This window comes from Eulemur rufifrons, chromosome 1 (genome assembly GCF_041146395.1).
Source record: "Eulemur rufifrons isolate Redbay chromosome 1, OSU_ERuf_1, whole genome shotgun sequence".
In the NCBI taxonomy this organism is placed as follows: domain Eukaryota; kingdom Metazoa; phylum Chordata; class Mammalia; order Primates; family Lemuridae; genus Eulemur; species Eulemur rufifrons.
In genome coordinates, this window is record NC_090983.1 from 101,003,493 (window position 1) to 101,018,748 (window position 15,256).

The following is a 15,256-nucleotide window of genomic DNA, read 5'->3' on the forward strand; positions in this document are numbered from 1 at the left end:
GGCAGGAGGATCGCTTGAGCTCAGGAGTTTGAGGTTGCTGTGAGCTAGGCTGACGCCACGGCACTCACTCTAGCCTGGGCAACCAAGTGAGACTCTGTCTCAAAAAAAAAAAAAAACAAAAAAAAAACAAACAACAAGTCCTGATGAGGATGTAGAGAAACTGGAACCCTCAAATACTGCTGGTGGGAATATAAAATGGTGCAGCTCCTTGTTAAAACTGTTGGGAATTTCCTCAAATGTTAAACAGAGAATTACCATGTGACCCAGCAATTCTACTCTTAAGTGTACACTCCCCTACGCCCAGGGAACTGAAAGCATTGTGTTCACACAAACACTTTACGGTGTCATATGAAAATTACTGTTTCTGAGCCCAAATCACTGTAAGCATATGACAAAAATGAAAATCTTTTTCCTTAAAAAACAAGGAAACAAAAAATTCAAATGTCCCAGGTGCCTTTAAGTTCAAGAACCAGAGATTTCATAAAGCTTATTTTTGTAAACTGTACTTGGCCTGATGCAAAATGTTTAATTCTATCACTTTATGTGAAACTGAAATTTTGTTAAAGCTTTTCTTAGGCCTCCTACTTAAGATAGAAATTTCCTATTACTGAAAAATAATTGTGACTGTGTACTGAGTATTTCCACAATAAACTGGTTAAAGCTCTTTAGTAAAACCTTTATTATTCTAACTTTTGAAACTGAATGATATCTGTAGTGATAAAATACTATTATTTTTGGGTTATAAAACTTAAAAAAATATAGTACTCAATTTTTTAAAAATGAGTGGAGGGAGGCCAAGCATGGCGGCTCACGCCTATAATCCTAGCACTCTTGGGAGGCTGAGGCAGGAGGACGCTTGAGGTCAACCGTTTGAGGTTGCAGCAAGCTATGGTGACGTTACTGCACTCTACCTGGGGCAATAGACAGAGACTGTCTCAAACAAACAAAAAAAAAAGAGTGAAGGGAGTTTCTTATTACTAACAAGACAAAAATAACTACAGTTATGGAAACAGAAGTTTGGGACCCACCTAGCAAAAACTCCATAAAAGAAAATAAACCATAAGAGAAACAAGGAAATCACAGACTTTAAATACCTGCAATACTGAGAAAAATTATTAGCCTTACTTACTGAATTTTTCAGTCTGACATCTGCATTTCTTAGGGTAAGGAACTATATCTTGGCTACAGCAAAACAACAATCAAAAGTTGCTGCACAGCCGGGCGTGGTGGCTCACGCCTGTAATCCTAGAACTCTGGGAGGCCGAGGCGGGTGGATCCTTTGAGCACAGGAGTTTGAGACCAGCCTGAGCAATAGCGAGACCCCGTCTCTACTAAAAACAGAAAGAAATTTTATGGACAACTAAAAATATATAAAGCTAGCCAGGCATGGTGGCGCATGCCTGTAGTCCCAGCTACTGGGGAGGCTGAGGCAGTAGGATCGCTTGAGCTCAGGAGTTTGAGGTTGCTGTGAGCTAGGCTGATGCCGGAGCACTCACTCTAGCCCGGGCAACAGAGTGAGATTCTGTCTCAAAAAAAAAAAAAAAAAGTTGCTACACATGTGTTTTATCACAGTTAAAAAAAAATTTTTTTAAAGCTGTTACACCAAAGAAATAGAAAAATACTTTCTATTAATAGTAGAGTGACACTATGTCTAAGCTTGCCCAGGAGGCCCTGAGTTTATGCCCATTATCATAATAGTTATGTTATGCATAATAGTTCTTTTGACCCTCACATATGTCCCATTTGAATTATAACAGGAACTGAGTGAACATATTATCTATGGTACTATCCACATAATGGATTAACCAAAAGCTTGTTTAACCAGAAAAAAAGGGTGGGGAGGAGCCTCTGAACTGCTAAGGAGTGATTTCTTAGGTTTTATTGTTAGGTTAAAAAAAACAAGGGTCACAGACAAATGTGATTACATCAAGCTTAAAATTTTTGTGCATCGGAGGGCACAAAGGACACAAAATGAAAAGGCAATCCATGGAATGGCAGAAAATATTTTTAAATCATATATCTGATAAAAGGTTAATATCTAGAATATATGAAGAATTCCTACAACTCAATAAAAAAAATAGCCATATTAAAAACTGGGCAAAGGAGGCCAGGCATGGTGGTACACACCCATAGTCCCAGCTACTCCAGAAGATTGCTTGAGCCCAGGAGTTTGAGACCTGCCTAGGCAACACAGTGGGATCCTGTCTCTAAAAAAGTTAAAAATGGGCAAACGGGGCTGGATGCGGTGGCTCACATCTGTAGGGCTAGCACTTCGGGAGGCCAAGGCGGGAGGATGGCCTGAGCCCAGGAGTTCAAGACCAGCCTGAGCAAGAGCGAGAGCGAGAGCGAGAGCGAGACCTGTCTCTACCAAAAAAAGAAAAAGAAAAATCACTAGGGCTGGTGGTGCACACCTGTTAGTCCCAGCTACTAGGGAGGCTGAGGCAGGAGGACTGCTGGATCCCAGGAGTTTGAGGTTGCGATGAGCTGTGATAAGCCACTATACTCTACTCAGGCAACGGAGGGAGATCTGAGACACTGTCTCCAAAGGAAAAAAAAAAAAAAAAAAAGGGCAAAGGATGGAATAGATGTTTCTCCAAACATGATACATAAACAATCAACAGGGATACAAAAAGATGCTCAACATCACTAAACATGAGAGCAAATCAAATCGAAACTACAAAGCTATCACCTCACACCTATTAGAATAGCTAATATCAAAAAAACAAATAATAGCAAGTGTTGGTAAGGATGTGGAAAAATTAGAACACTCGTACACTGTTCGTGAGACTGTAAAATACTGCAACTACTATGAAAAACACTATGCAGGTTCCTCAAAAATTTAAAAATAAAAACAAATGTTCTAAGAAATTTTTTTTAAATAGAATTACCATACGATCTAGCAAAGCCACTTCAGGGCATATACCCAAAAGAACTGAAAAGCAGGGTCTCAAAGAGATATTTGCATTCCTGTGTTCATGGCAGCACTTATACACAACAGTCAAGAGGTGTAAGCAACCCAAGTATCGATGGAAGGATGAATAGATAAACAAAAGGTGGTATATACATACAATGGAATATTATCCAGCCATAAAAAGGAAGCAAATCCTGTTATATGATATAATATGGATGTCCCTTGAGGACATTATGTTAAATAAGCCACTCACAAAAAGACAAGTAAGTACTGTATGACTCCAATTATACATATGTAAATAGTCAAATTCAGAGACAGACAGTAGAATGGTGGTTGGGAACTGTGGAGTTAGTGTTTAATGGGTACTAAATTTCAGTTTTGCAAGATGAAAAGTTCTAGAGATCTGCTGCACAACAATGTGAATATAGTTAACTATAACACCACTGCACTTAAAAATATCTAACACTTAAAAATGGTTAAGATGGTAAATTTTGTTAAGTGGCTTTTACCACAATTAAAAAAAAAAAAACAAGAGTCATAGGTATATACAATATGCCAACTTTTTTCTAACAACAGGAAAATAAGAAAACAAACAAACAGGGTGAGAACAGGGGTGGAGAGCTCAGAAATAGAAGCAACACTTAAGTATTTGTTCAATATAGTATTAAATTTTAAAACACATAAATAACATTGAAAAAATTAAGAGGACAAAAGCAAACTCTAATAATGAATATAAGTCAAAACAGTCAAACTTGATAATCAAAATAATCACATTGATCAAATAAACAGAAAAATGTTATTTCACTTAAGTGTTGAACAAAGTTCTCTGATTGTTCATCTTTAAGGCAATACAGTCTGAGGGAAAAAAAGGACTAAAAAGAAATCAGTTGCACTAAGTAGGGTTATTGTTAATAAGATGCTGGCACTGTAAATCTGAATCTGTTTTCTGTGCCAATAATGTTAACTTTTGGTCTGGAATTTAAAATACCAATATAGGTTGGGTGCCCTGGCTCATGCCTGTAACTTGCAGTTTGGGAGGCCAAGGCAGGAGGATCATTTGAGACCAACCTAGGCAACACAGCCAGACCCCGTCCCTACAAAATTTTTAAAAATAGCCAGGTGTGGTGGCACCAGCCTGTAGTCCCAGCTACTCGGAGGGGCTGAGTCACAAGGATGATGTGAGCCCAGGAATTTGAGGTTGCAGTAAGATGTGATGACGCCACTGCACTCTACCCTGGGCAACAGAACAAGATTCTGTCTCCAAATAAATGAGTATCAGAATTAGAAAACTTCCGATAAAATAAATGACTCAGCCAACACTCAATCATTAGGTGAAACATTTTTAGAATAAAGAGGTACTCACACGATGCCAAAATTATCACCCCACAGATCAAGCATAATTGCAAAGGAGACAATATACCTTTACAATGAAGAAACCCAGCGGACACCACACTAACCAAGTAAACTTAGTATTGTAAATAATAAGGCAAAGCACATCTGTTAGTCTCTACACCTTATTAAGGGACCATCACTAGAAGTTGGAGAACCAGACATTCTGTCCTTCCTGATATATACAATATAAATCACGTATCACCTATGAAGTATTTTTGCCCAAAAATATTTGTCCCAAATTTAATCAAACCTCTCTAGATCTAACTTCCAGTTTATAGAAATAGAAGGAATAGAGAAAAAAGTTAAATGACATTTTAAGCATGCAATCAGAAAATTCCAAAATATAGAAGCTTCTTTAAACAGACGATGCTACAGATTTAATGATAATTGCCTTAGGCATGATAATAGTAATATGACTTTAAACTTTCTTAGCTGAAGCCTGGTTTGAAATAAAAATGTAAAAAAGTCCAGGAATAAATGGCATTATTCCCAAAAAATGCATCCTAAGGTATTAGGGGAGAAGGAGCAAATCTTTAATTTACTTTCAAATGGTTGGGGAAGGGAGGGTATATAGAAAGTTAAAGTAAAATTGCTAAATATTAGTAACAATTAAGTCCAAACAGAAGGTATATGAGTATTCACTGTATTATTTTCACCTTTTCTGTATGTTTGAAATTTCTCATAACATAAAGTTGCAAAAAAAGTTACCAGAATATCCTATACACCAAAAAAGGAAAAATGCTCCTTAAAAGTATCCTACTAAGTGGAACAGCAATTAGAGTACGGAGCAGGTGCTTGTAATATGCAACAAACTCAGCCCAAAGCACAATTTTGCATTTATTATCCCACTCAAAAATCTGCTCAAAATGGTAAGGCATACAGCTAGATATTATGGGACACCAAGTAACAGAAGGCACTCACACAGACCCTAGATTAACTAAGACAAGTTATAAATAAATGGCAAGTCACTGAAGCTCTCATTATTGGGATGAGATTTAGCTGGATTTTGAGGAATGAACAGGATTATGAATAGTCTGAAAGGAAGGAGAAGACAATCCAGGCAAACAGGCCATAAGCAAAAGCCAAAGGTCAGAAATAAACCAGGTCTGTGTGAAATACGGATCCCAGTAAAGTCACGAGGGAAATTTTCGTAGAAAAGTATTCATTCCTCAATTTTTATGATGCTTAGATTTCAGGAATACAAAAATATAAAGCACAACAGTATGTCTTCAACATGCTCACAAAGTAGCAGAGAAGAAATACAAAGTACATTAATTAGAAATATACAGTGAATGGTTTAATAATACACAGAGAAAGTAGTTAATTTACCAGAGGAATGAGATTGTAAGTAGGTTTTCAACAAAGATATGACTTTTTTTTTTTTTTTTTTTGAGACAGAGTCTCACTCTGTTGCCCAGGCTAGAGTGAGTGCCGTGGCGTCAGCCTAGCTCACAGCAACCTCAAACTCCTGAGCTCAAGCGATCCTCCTGTCTCAGCCTCCCAAGTAGCTGGGACTACAGGCATGCACCACCATGCCCGGCTAATTTTTTCTATATATATTTTTTAGCTGTCCATATAATTTCTTTCTATTTTTTTAGTAGAGACAGGGTCTCGCTCTTGCTCAGGCTGGTCTCGAACTCCTGAGCTCAAACGATCCGCCCACCTCGGCCTCCCAGAGTGCTAGGATTACAGGCGTGAGCCACCGCGCCCGGCCAACAAAGATATGACTTAATGTTTAAAAATTGAAAATAATTTCACCAATTAAATTCCAGTCCCAGAAAGAAAAAAATGTTAAAATTTACTGAATGCCTACCATATACACAATATATATAGTGCATATGCTACATGCCTACCAAAGGCACTTTCCCCTTTGCAGTAAGTTTTACAATTAACATTTTTATATATAAGGAAATTAAAGCTCAGAAAGTTAAATTAACTGACCCAATATAAAAAAAAGGTAGGTATGGCCAGGCGCGGTGACTCACACTTGTAATCCCAGCACTCTGGGATGCCAAGGCGTGAGCATAGTTTGAGGTCAGAAGTTCGAGACCAGCCTCAGCAAGAGCGAGACCCCATCTCTACTAAAAATAGAAAAATTAGCCAGGCGTGGTAGAAAGCACCTGGAGTCCCAGCTACTTGGGAGGCTGAGGCAGGAGGATCACCTGAGCCCAGGAGTTTGAGGTTGCTGTGAGCTAGGCTGTTGCCTCGGCACTCTACTCAGGACAACAGAGTAAGACTCTGTCTCAAAAATAAATAAATAAATAAATAAATAAAAAAAAACACTTGTAAAATTCCAAATTTTTTGATAAGCAACCTCAAAAAGATTATAAATACATTCATAAGTGAAAAACTTTCACTTGTTGCAGTTATAAAGCTTTACTGTAACCTTACTTTGTTATTCTGAAATGCAAAGCAGTTCAAACTTCAACAATAATCAAATAACATTTTCCCACCAATGTAATGTGAAAAGTATATGGACTTCTTTTTACTTAGCAAAGAGAGCTCTGAATGAGCACCTCAAATGGTTGGTAAAAATATAATTAAAGGCTTAGGTCAAGAGAAAACTGTGATGGCAAAATCCTGCTTTAGTATTTTTCACCAACCAAAGAAAAGAATGCAAGTTGAGACATCAGCTTCATAGATAACAATTTATTTTTCCCTAAAGCACTATGATGTAAGCCAACTTTCTACCAAAATTCTTCCCAGGAGTACAGGAAAGACAAGATAAAATTTCTCCCTAAGTTTGAATAGGCTAAATACAAACTTCAGGTCTCAGCACAAACTCATATCTACACAGTATTGTACCTTCTTGCGGTCAAGGAGATCCATTAAAAAGTGCAAAAGTATCTTATATAAAAGATGAGTGTCAAATGCAGTTAAGATTAGGAAAAGAAAAATGCTTCCAGGGGAGCAATTAATATGTTTCCTTTAAATAACAGTCACTAAAAGTTTTGTTTGAAATAAATACATTTACCACTGCACCAAATTCACAGGCAAAAAACACTGCCTGCACTAGATATCCAAAGTGTATTTACTCTATGCTCCCAAGAGGTGTTTTTCAGCACACGGTTTTTGTTCATACTCTAATATCTTCCAAAGTTCGTGAACAGGAAACAAAGTCATCTGTGTAGAAACTACTTTAAAACATTCTCGACAGGCTTTCTACAAGTAACCCGTATTTTTCAGATTTGATTTAAACCGATTCAATTAAGGAATTCCCTGTCGACCCTCCTCCTCCTCCTTATTCCGGAAGGCCCACTAACCACGAGGGTTACAACCAAGTACGAACGTGTATTTTCTTTTATTTAAAATGAATGGTTTCTAAGACCCTAAATATCCAGATGCCAAAAGACAACTTAAAACTGGAAAAAGAGAGTTATTAAAAGGACACTTGCAGGAAGTATGGTCTAAAGCAAACCAATTAGGAATATAACTATTCCAAAGGAGCAGGGCTTTGCCTGTCAAAGCTGTAGCCTTATCCTTGTTACAAATACTGATTTCAAACCACAGTTAACATCAAGGCTAAGCCAACCTTCAGCTGTTTTACAGGTTTCACATTAACTTCCCGTGATCCCTTCAACCAACCACTCAAAGCTACATTCCCTTCAACTCTCGGCCCACTTCCTTCCACTCCTGCCCCAAATCTCAGTTTACTTAAACGCACTTCGCCCCTCCAAACTTCACGTCTTATCTGTGGCCTGCCTTACTACTCATGTCTTCTCGTCGCCACCGGTCCCAGGCAGGGACTTAGTCCTACCATGCCTCCTTCCCTGGTCAGCCTCAATTCTTAAGCCCCCTGTTCTAAGGCTGGAACCCGCCCCAATCGATCCTCCCAGCTTCTCCAACCTGTCCCCAGGCGCCCCTCCAGGCCCCCAAAGCACGCAACGGCCGAGCCTGAAAATGGCGGAGAGTGCCGCTGCTTCCTGCAGGAGAGCAGTCCGTTGACGCCGCCGCACTCACCGTCTGGCGTTGAGCAGAGCTCCTAATGGCGAGCGAAGCGTTCGTTTTCACTGTCGAGAATACCTCTCCTGCCTGGCCTCCTCCCTCCGCCCCTCTCAATCCCTCTCCTCCAAAAGAGCTGCCGCCATCTTCCCCTATGAGCCACCGAACGCACGCCCTTGCATCATCACGCACCGGCGTACGGTGCTACGTCACGCGCACCGGAGCCGTGGGCCTCCGTAGGGCTCGATCCGCGCATGCGCACAGGTGGAGGGCCGGGCCTGGCCGTAACTGCACGCGGCCTGGCTGAGTGCTTTCTTTGTTCCGCGGCGAGGAGGTCCGCTCTGCGTCCCGGATGAAGAATGAGGCTAGGCCGTTTCGCAGTACTGGTTTTCTTCACGTTGTGCGCTGAGCTGGATGCTCTCAGAAAGCATCCTGTTTCCAAAATTTGAATGCGATATTTCTACGGAGGCGATGTGGTGGTTATAGCAGGCTATTTGACCAGGCCCACCGAGAGTCAAATTGTGGGCAAAGCGCCTGACCTTGCTAAGTCTGTTCATCTGTGGGTTGATGAAAGTACCTAGCAGAGTCAGGCACACAATTAGGGTTCACACATTGCCCCATGCCAGTTGTGCCTCTAGATTATCTCCTTTCTTCACTTAGTCGAGAGACCGAATTATCTTATGGTACAACCACTTTGGAAAACCGTTTCATAGTTTCTGCTAAAGCTAAGTGTACGCTTATCCTGCGACCCAGAAATTTCACTTCAAGAGGAATGAGTGCATACGTCCACCAAAGGCATGTACAAGAATGTTCGGAGCACCTTTATTCATAATAACCAAAAAGTGGTAACCCAAATGTTCATCAGCAGTTGAATGGGTAAATTGTACTATAGTCATACAGTGGCTTCCACATAGCAATAGGAAATAACTACTGATAAACGCAACAACCTGGATGAATAAGGATGCTTGCTGTATGGTTCCATTTATATGAAGTTCAGACAATACAACAGCAAAACAAGTAGTTCTCCAATATGGATCAAGACTCTTCAAATATTTCTTAGTTTTTCCTTTGGGGACGAAGTGGAAAATAAAAAATAAAAATAAATAAAAAATATTTCTTAGTTTTGACTCCATAATCCTCTTCTAAAAATCTATCGTAAGGATAGTCTCAGCAATGTGAAAAAGATTTGTGTACTAACCATTCGTTGAGGTTTAGATGATAGCAAAAAAATGGAAACACGTCCAACACAGACTATACAAAGTTTTTATGACATCAGAAATGCTTATATTGTTTATGTGCCTAGAAATAACCAAGGAAATATATAAAAATGGGTTTAAGGACAACTATTTTCTTCAAATACATGTTTTGCTTTTGTAGTCACAGGGGAAGGTTTTGTTTTGTTTTTTTGTTTTGTTTTTTTTGGGTTTTTTTGGTTTTGTTTTGGTTTTTTTTTGGCAGTAACAGGTTGCTAAAGTATGTTAAACTATTAATTTGATTTTTTGGGTTTTTTTGAGACAGGGTCTTGCTCTGTTGCCAGGGCTAGAGTACAGTGGCATCATTATAGCTCACCATAACCTCAGATTCCTCGGGTCAAGCAATCTTTCTGCCTGTCTCCTGAGTAGCTGGGACTACAGGCTTGCACCACCATGCCTAATTTTTTTGTGTTTTTGTAGAGACAGGATCTTGCTATGTGGCTCAGGCTGATCTCAAACTCCTGGCCTCAAGTGATCCTCCTGCATTGGCCTCCCAAAGTGCTGTGATTACAGGTGTGAGCCACCATGCACAGTCAAATTATTTGTTACTAAATGCATCTCTGTTTGTGACAGTTTATAATTTATTATGTCTTGTTGATTATTTAGCATCATATCACACATCACTTGGGGAATCTTTTGCTTTCCATTTTTCCATTTGTTTGGACTCAACTTGGAAGCTACTGGATTAATAAATATCAGAACCCTATACCACCCCAGGTGTCAAGAATTTAATTTTTACTCCCTTGATTCCAAGAAGGCAGGGATTATCATAAACTTGAAAGCAACCACCAAAGATTTAGGAAAGCAAGAATCTCACTCCAGACCGGGTATGGTGGCTCACACCTGGAATCCTAGCATTCCGGGAGGCCAAGACGGGAGGATTGCTTGAGCTCAGTTTGAGACCAACCTGAGCAAGATCCAGACCCTGTCTCTACTAAAAATAGAAAGATTAGCCGGGCATGGTAGCACCTGCCTGTTGTCCCAGCTACCCGGGAGGCTGAGGCAGGAGGATCACACCAGCCCAGGAGTGTGAGGTTGGAGTGAGCTATGATGACACCATCGCATGCTAGCCAAGTCAACAGAGCAAGAGTCTGTCTCAGAAAAAAAAAAAAAAGAATTTTACTCCAAGCTAGGATATGTGAGTGTGTATATCCCCTAAAAGAATATGGTGAGGAAAAAGAAAATGGATGGTGGGGGTGGGAGTAGGAGGAGCAGGGATGGGTGGTATGAAAGAACCTGTCAGTCAGTCTACAAACCACTTATTCATGCAGCAAATAGTTACCGTACTGCATTGTCCTAACTTCTGGGAACAGAATAAATGAGACCTCAAGAAGTTCCCCACGGGCCAGGCATGGTGGCTCTTGCCTGTAATCCTAGCACTCTGGGAGGCCCAGGTGGGAGGATCACTTGAGGTCAGGAGTTCGAGACCAGCCTCAGCAAGAGTGAGACTCCATCTCTACTAAAAATAGAAAAAAAATTAGCCAGACAACTAAAAATAGGAAAAATTAGCCGGGTGTGTTGGCGCAGGCTTGTAGTCCCAGCTACTTGGGAAGCTGAGGTAGGAGGATCACTTGAGCCCAGGAGTTTGAGGTTGCTGTGAGCTAGGCTGATGCCACGACACTCTAGCCAGGGAAACAAAACAAGACTCTGTCGAAAAGAAAAGAAAAGAAAAGAAAAGAAAAGAAAAGAAAAGAAAAGAAAAGATTACATATATGTACTTTTTCCCCTAAACATATAGGATATCATACAAAGTTTATCTTCTCTTTTGACAATATTTCTTGGCATTTTTCCTTCTCAGTTCATATATAGACATACCTTTAGTCTTTTAAATAGCTTCTCAGTTTTGTTGTATGGTTGAACAATAATTTACTTAAGCAGTCCTCTACTGATGATGGCACTTAGGTCACTTCCAGTCTTTCACTAATATAAATAATGCTGCAATCATTTTTTTTTTTTTTAAGGCCAGGTCTCACTATGTTGCCCAGGCTGGACTTGAACTCCTGGGCTCAAGCGATCCTCCTGCTTCAGCCTCCCCAGTAGCTGAGACTACAGGTGGGGCTTTGGACCTGGTGTCTTGTGTGTCCTTTATACATATAAACATAGCTCCATATATCACCTCCCCATTGGGTTAACACAGACTATTTCTTTCTTTTTTTTTTTTTTAAAGCCAGTCAAATTTAGCAGTGGGGGGTTGAATACCAACTTTAGTGACACTAATGTTAATAAGTTCTGATACCCCACTACCATCGGACCAGCCAACACAGACTATTGCTAAGCATCCTATTCCCATCATCTCTATAATGCAGGGTTCTCATCCCTTTCTAGAGGCAGAGGAAGCAAATGTGCTCTACCCAGCAATAACAAAAAATTGAAACAAGTAAAGCAACTAGTGTCTGAATTAAAGACTAAAGACAATGCATACAGTATCTTTAAATATACAACTCAGATGCTTCAAAAAACAAAAATGCTTGTTAGAATACTGCATATGCAACTACACATCTGTACTACAAAACATGCAGGGACAGAAAAAGAACACTGAACCCCATGTCGGTAGGCTTGGGTCAGAGCCCTGGTTCTGTCACCAGTGAACTGATGTTGGCCTCCATTAATTCCACTGCAATGCCTCTTACAGAATTTTAGGAGCACATGGCAAGTTCATTCTCCAGCCCAGGGTTTGCCCTTGGGTTTGGGACTATTTGAATGCCACTATTAAAGCCTCATCCTTGTGTGTCCTAAATATTTTTCTATTTCTAGGAATGCCATTAGTCAGATAGTCCTAGATTGAAATCTTTTCTGGAATTTTCATCTTACCTCTAATTTTCTTGCTGCATAATATTAATTTTTCTGAGTTTCAGCTTCTTCCTTGGTAAAATGGAATAGTATGGCTCAGTCTTCAAAATAAATTGTAAATCTGACCACATCTCATTTCCACTGCTATCATTCTAGTCTAGATACAACAGACTGTTCTTGCAGTCTGGTAAACAATGGCTTTTGCATCTTTAAAGGGGTTTAAAAAAAAAAAAGAAAAGACTATGTGACAGAGACCTATAAGTAGCCCACAATGCCTGGCATACTCACTCCTTACAGACGGTGTGGTGTGCTGATCCCTGCTCGAGCCCAAGCAGGTTTTGCTGAGCTGCTGCAATAGTCTCCCAACTATCCTCCCTGTTTCCACTTTTCATCGGTTTCCCCTCCCACCCAACTCCAGTCTGTGTTCTACATAGCAGCCAGAATGACTGTTTAAAACAAAAATCAGACCTTACTCACCCTCCCTACTTAGAACCTCCAAATAGCTTCCCGATGTGCTGAGTATAAAATCCAAACTCCTTGCGCCATAATTTAGATCTGTTTACATCTGAAACCTCAGCTCCTGCCAATTTTTCCCTGACTCAGGAAGCACCAGCCACTCCAGCTTGTTTTCTCTGCACCCCCACCCCTACCCCTGCCCATGCATGCCTTCCCACTTGGTATATTCGCTCCTGGTCTGGAAGTCATTCCACCTAGATTTACCCATAACTGCATCCTTGGCAGCTCAAATAGCATCTCCTTAAAGACATCAATTCCAAACACCGTATCAAATGTAGCACACCTTCCCAGGCTGATCTAACTAGCAGCTTTTCTTGTCTGTCTCTCCCCACTAGAATAGGCTCTGGGAGAGCTGGAACCTTGTCATCTTGTTCTCCTTTTTCATCCCAATCTATATGGTAGTTATTCAATACTTTAATTAATAAAATATCAAATAATGAGAAGGTATAAGAGCATTAGAGATAGTAAGAGCATGAAGGCCTGTCCAAGAGTGTTTTTAAAAATTTCCCAAGGGTTGTGGTGGTTTCAATTAGACACATAGAACACTTAACAGTGCTTAACCACAAACACCTGTGCTCAAGGACCTTCTGCCTGACACCTCCTCTATTTGGACACCTGCTCTATTTCAAATGCAAATAAACCTGGGAGTTACAGGGCCTCTGTTCCTGAGTGTGTGTATGTGTGTGTGTGAGAGAGAGAAAGACAGATGCGCACACACACACACACACACATATGTATGAGAGATTGAGCCTGGGAGTACCCCACGGTTATACCAGTTTTTAAAATATTGGAATCCTTCCATAAGTAAGCTCTGACCATCCTCATCTCCGGTGGGATTAGATCCAGCAATTAGAAGGTTAACACCTGACCACACTAAGGCCAGTGACCCCAGGCTGTTAAATATTTTGGGGGTTTTTTTGTTTGTTTGTTTTGTTCCTTTTTTTTGAGACAGTGTCTTGCTTTGTCACCCAGGCTAGAGTGCAGTGGCATCATCATAGCTCACTGCAGCCTCGAACTCCCTGGCTCAAGCAATCCTCTTCCCTCAGCCTCCTGAGTAGCTAGGACTTGAGGCATGTGCTACTTGTTCTTATTTTTTAGAGACAAGGTCTCATTATGTTGCCCAAAAGTGCTAGGATTACAGTTGTGAGCCGCTATGCCCGGCTAGGTTGTTAAATATTTTTAAAACCACCCCTACTTATTGAGAATTTGTTTACTGGCAGAAGAGAGTTTCTCAAAAGGTCAGTTTGGACTAGACCCTAAAGAGCTGCTCTGTGCAATCTTATATAGGGAGGCCAGCTATTATTTATTATTAATATACTATTATTTAAGACAGCCCATTTTTTTGAGGTGGGGTCTTTCTATGTTGCCCAGGCTGGAGTACAGTAACTTCACAGTTATGATCATAGCACACTGCAGCCCTGAACTCCTGGGCTTGAGATTCCCCTGCCTCAGCCTCCCCAGTAGCTGGTACTACAGGCATGTGCCATCATGCCCAGCCTAAACCAGCCCATTTTTACCTATCAAGAACAAGACATATAGGTAACAGTTTAGTTTTTCCACTTTACAGAGGTCTATACAACTTCCAGCCTCTTCATCCGATCCTGAAACGCAAACACAGGTGATTTGAAAGCCCACATGAGATTTGGGATGAGAAGCTGTGGGTCCAGGACTGTGTGATTAGGAGGATCAACAGCGGTTGGCATGATAAGAGGAGGTGTTGAGACTATGCTGAAATTTTCTAGGAGTCCTGCATGCTGCTGAGCCCAGACCTAGCAGGGGTCAGCAGGCCTGAGCACCAAGAGCTGGTGTGTCCATAGGGGAAAGGGAAGCGGGCATTTGGCACTTTCCTGTCCAGGCTAAAGTAACATGACCTGGATGAAAAGGTGGGTACAGTTCTCAAATGTCCCTTTAGGAGTGACAAATATATTCCTCTTTTGTGTCCACTTATGGAAGTATCTGATTTTTACTTGAGGCCACATCAAAATATTGTGATTGTGAACCATTTGGCTCCTGGAAAAAGCTTACCTGTTTAATAGGTGAGTAATATTCCATGATGTACAATGCCATCTCTCTCTTATTGGAAAAACACTGAGAATCAGCTCTGGATGTAGAGCTTTTTATGTATTCAAGATATTTGGCACACAGGATAATTCCCAGCAACAGAATCACCAGGGGGCCGGGCCCAGTGGCTCGTGCCTGTAATCCTAGCACTCTGGGAGTCCAAGGTGGGAGGATTACTTGAGGCCAGGAGTTCAAGACTAGCCTGACAAGAGTGAAACTCTGCCTCTACAAAAAAATAGAAAAGAAATCAGCCAGGCGTGGTAGTGCACACCTGTAGTCCCAGCTCCTCAGGAGGCTGAGGCAGGAGGATCACTTGAGCCCAGGAGTTTAAGGTTGCAGTGAGCTATGATGATGCCACTGCACTCTAGCCCAGGCAACAGAGGGAGATTCT

The 15,256-nt window shown here is 40.8% G+C and overlaps 1 protein-coding gene across 5 annotated transcripts in view; it reads right to left on the reverse strand.

Moving 5' to 3' along the window:
- Window positions 1–8,422, reverse strand: part of WDR33 (WD repeat domain 33) — a 93,796-nt gene extending 85,374 nt beyond the window's left edge. For 4 of the 5 annotated variants that reach the window (XM_069464467.1, XM_069464586.1, XM_069464554.1 and 1 more), the window contains exon 1: window positions 8,264–8,402. The gene's annotated coding sequence lies outside the window, so the exon portion shown is untranslated. Of the gene's footprint in view, window positions 1–8,263 lie in introns of all 5 variants that reach the window. The other variant, XM_069464381.1, reaches the window with a different exon arrangement.
- Between the last annotated feature and the right edge of the window lie 6,834 nt (window positions 8,423–15,256).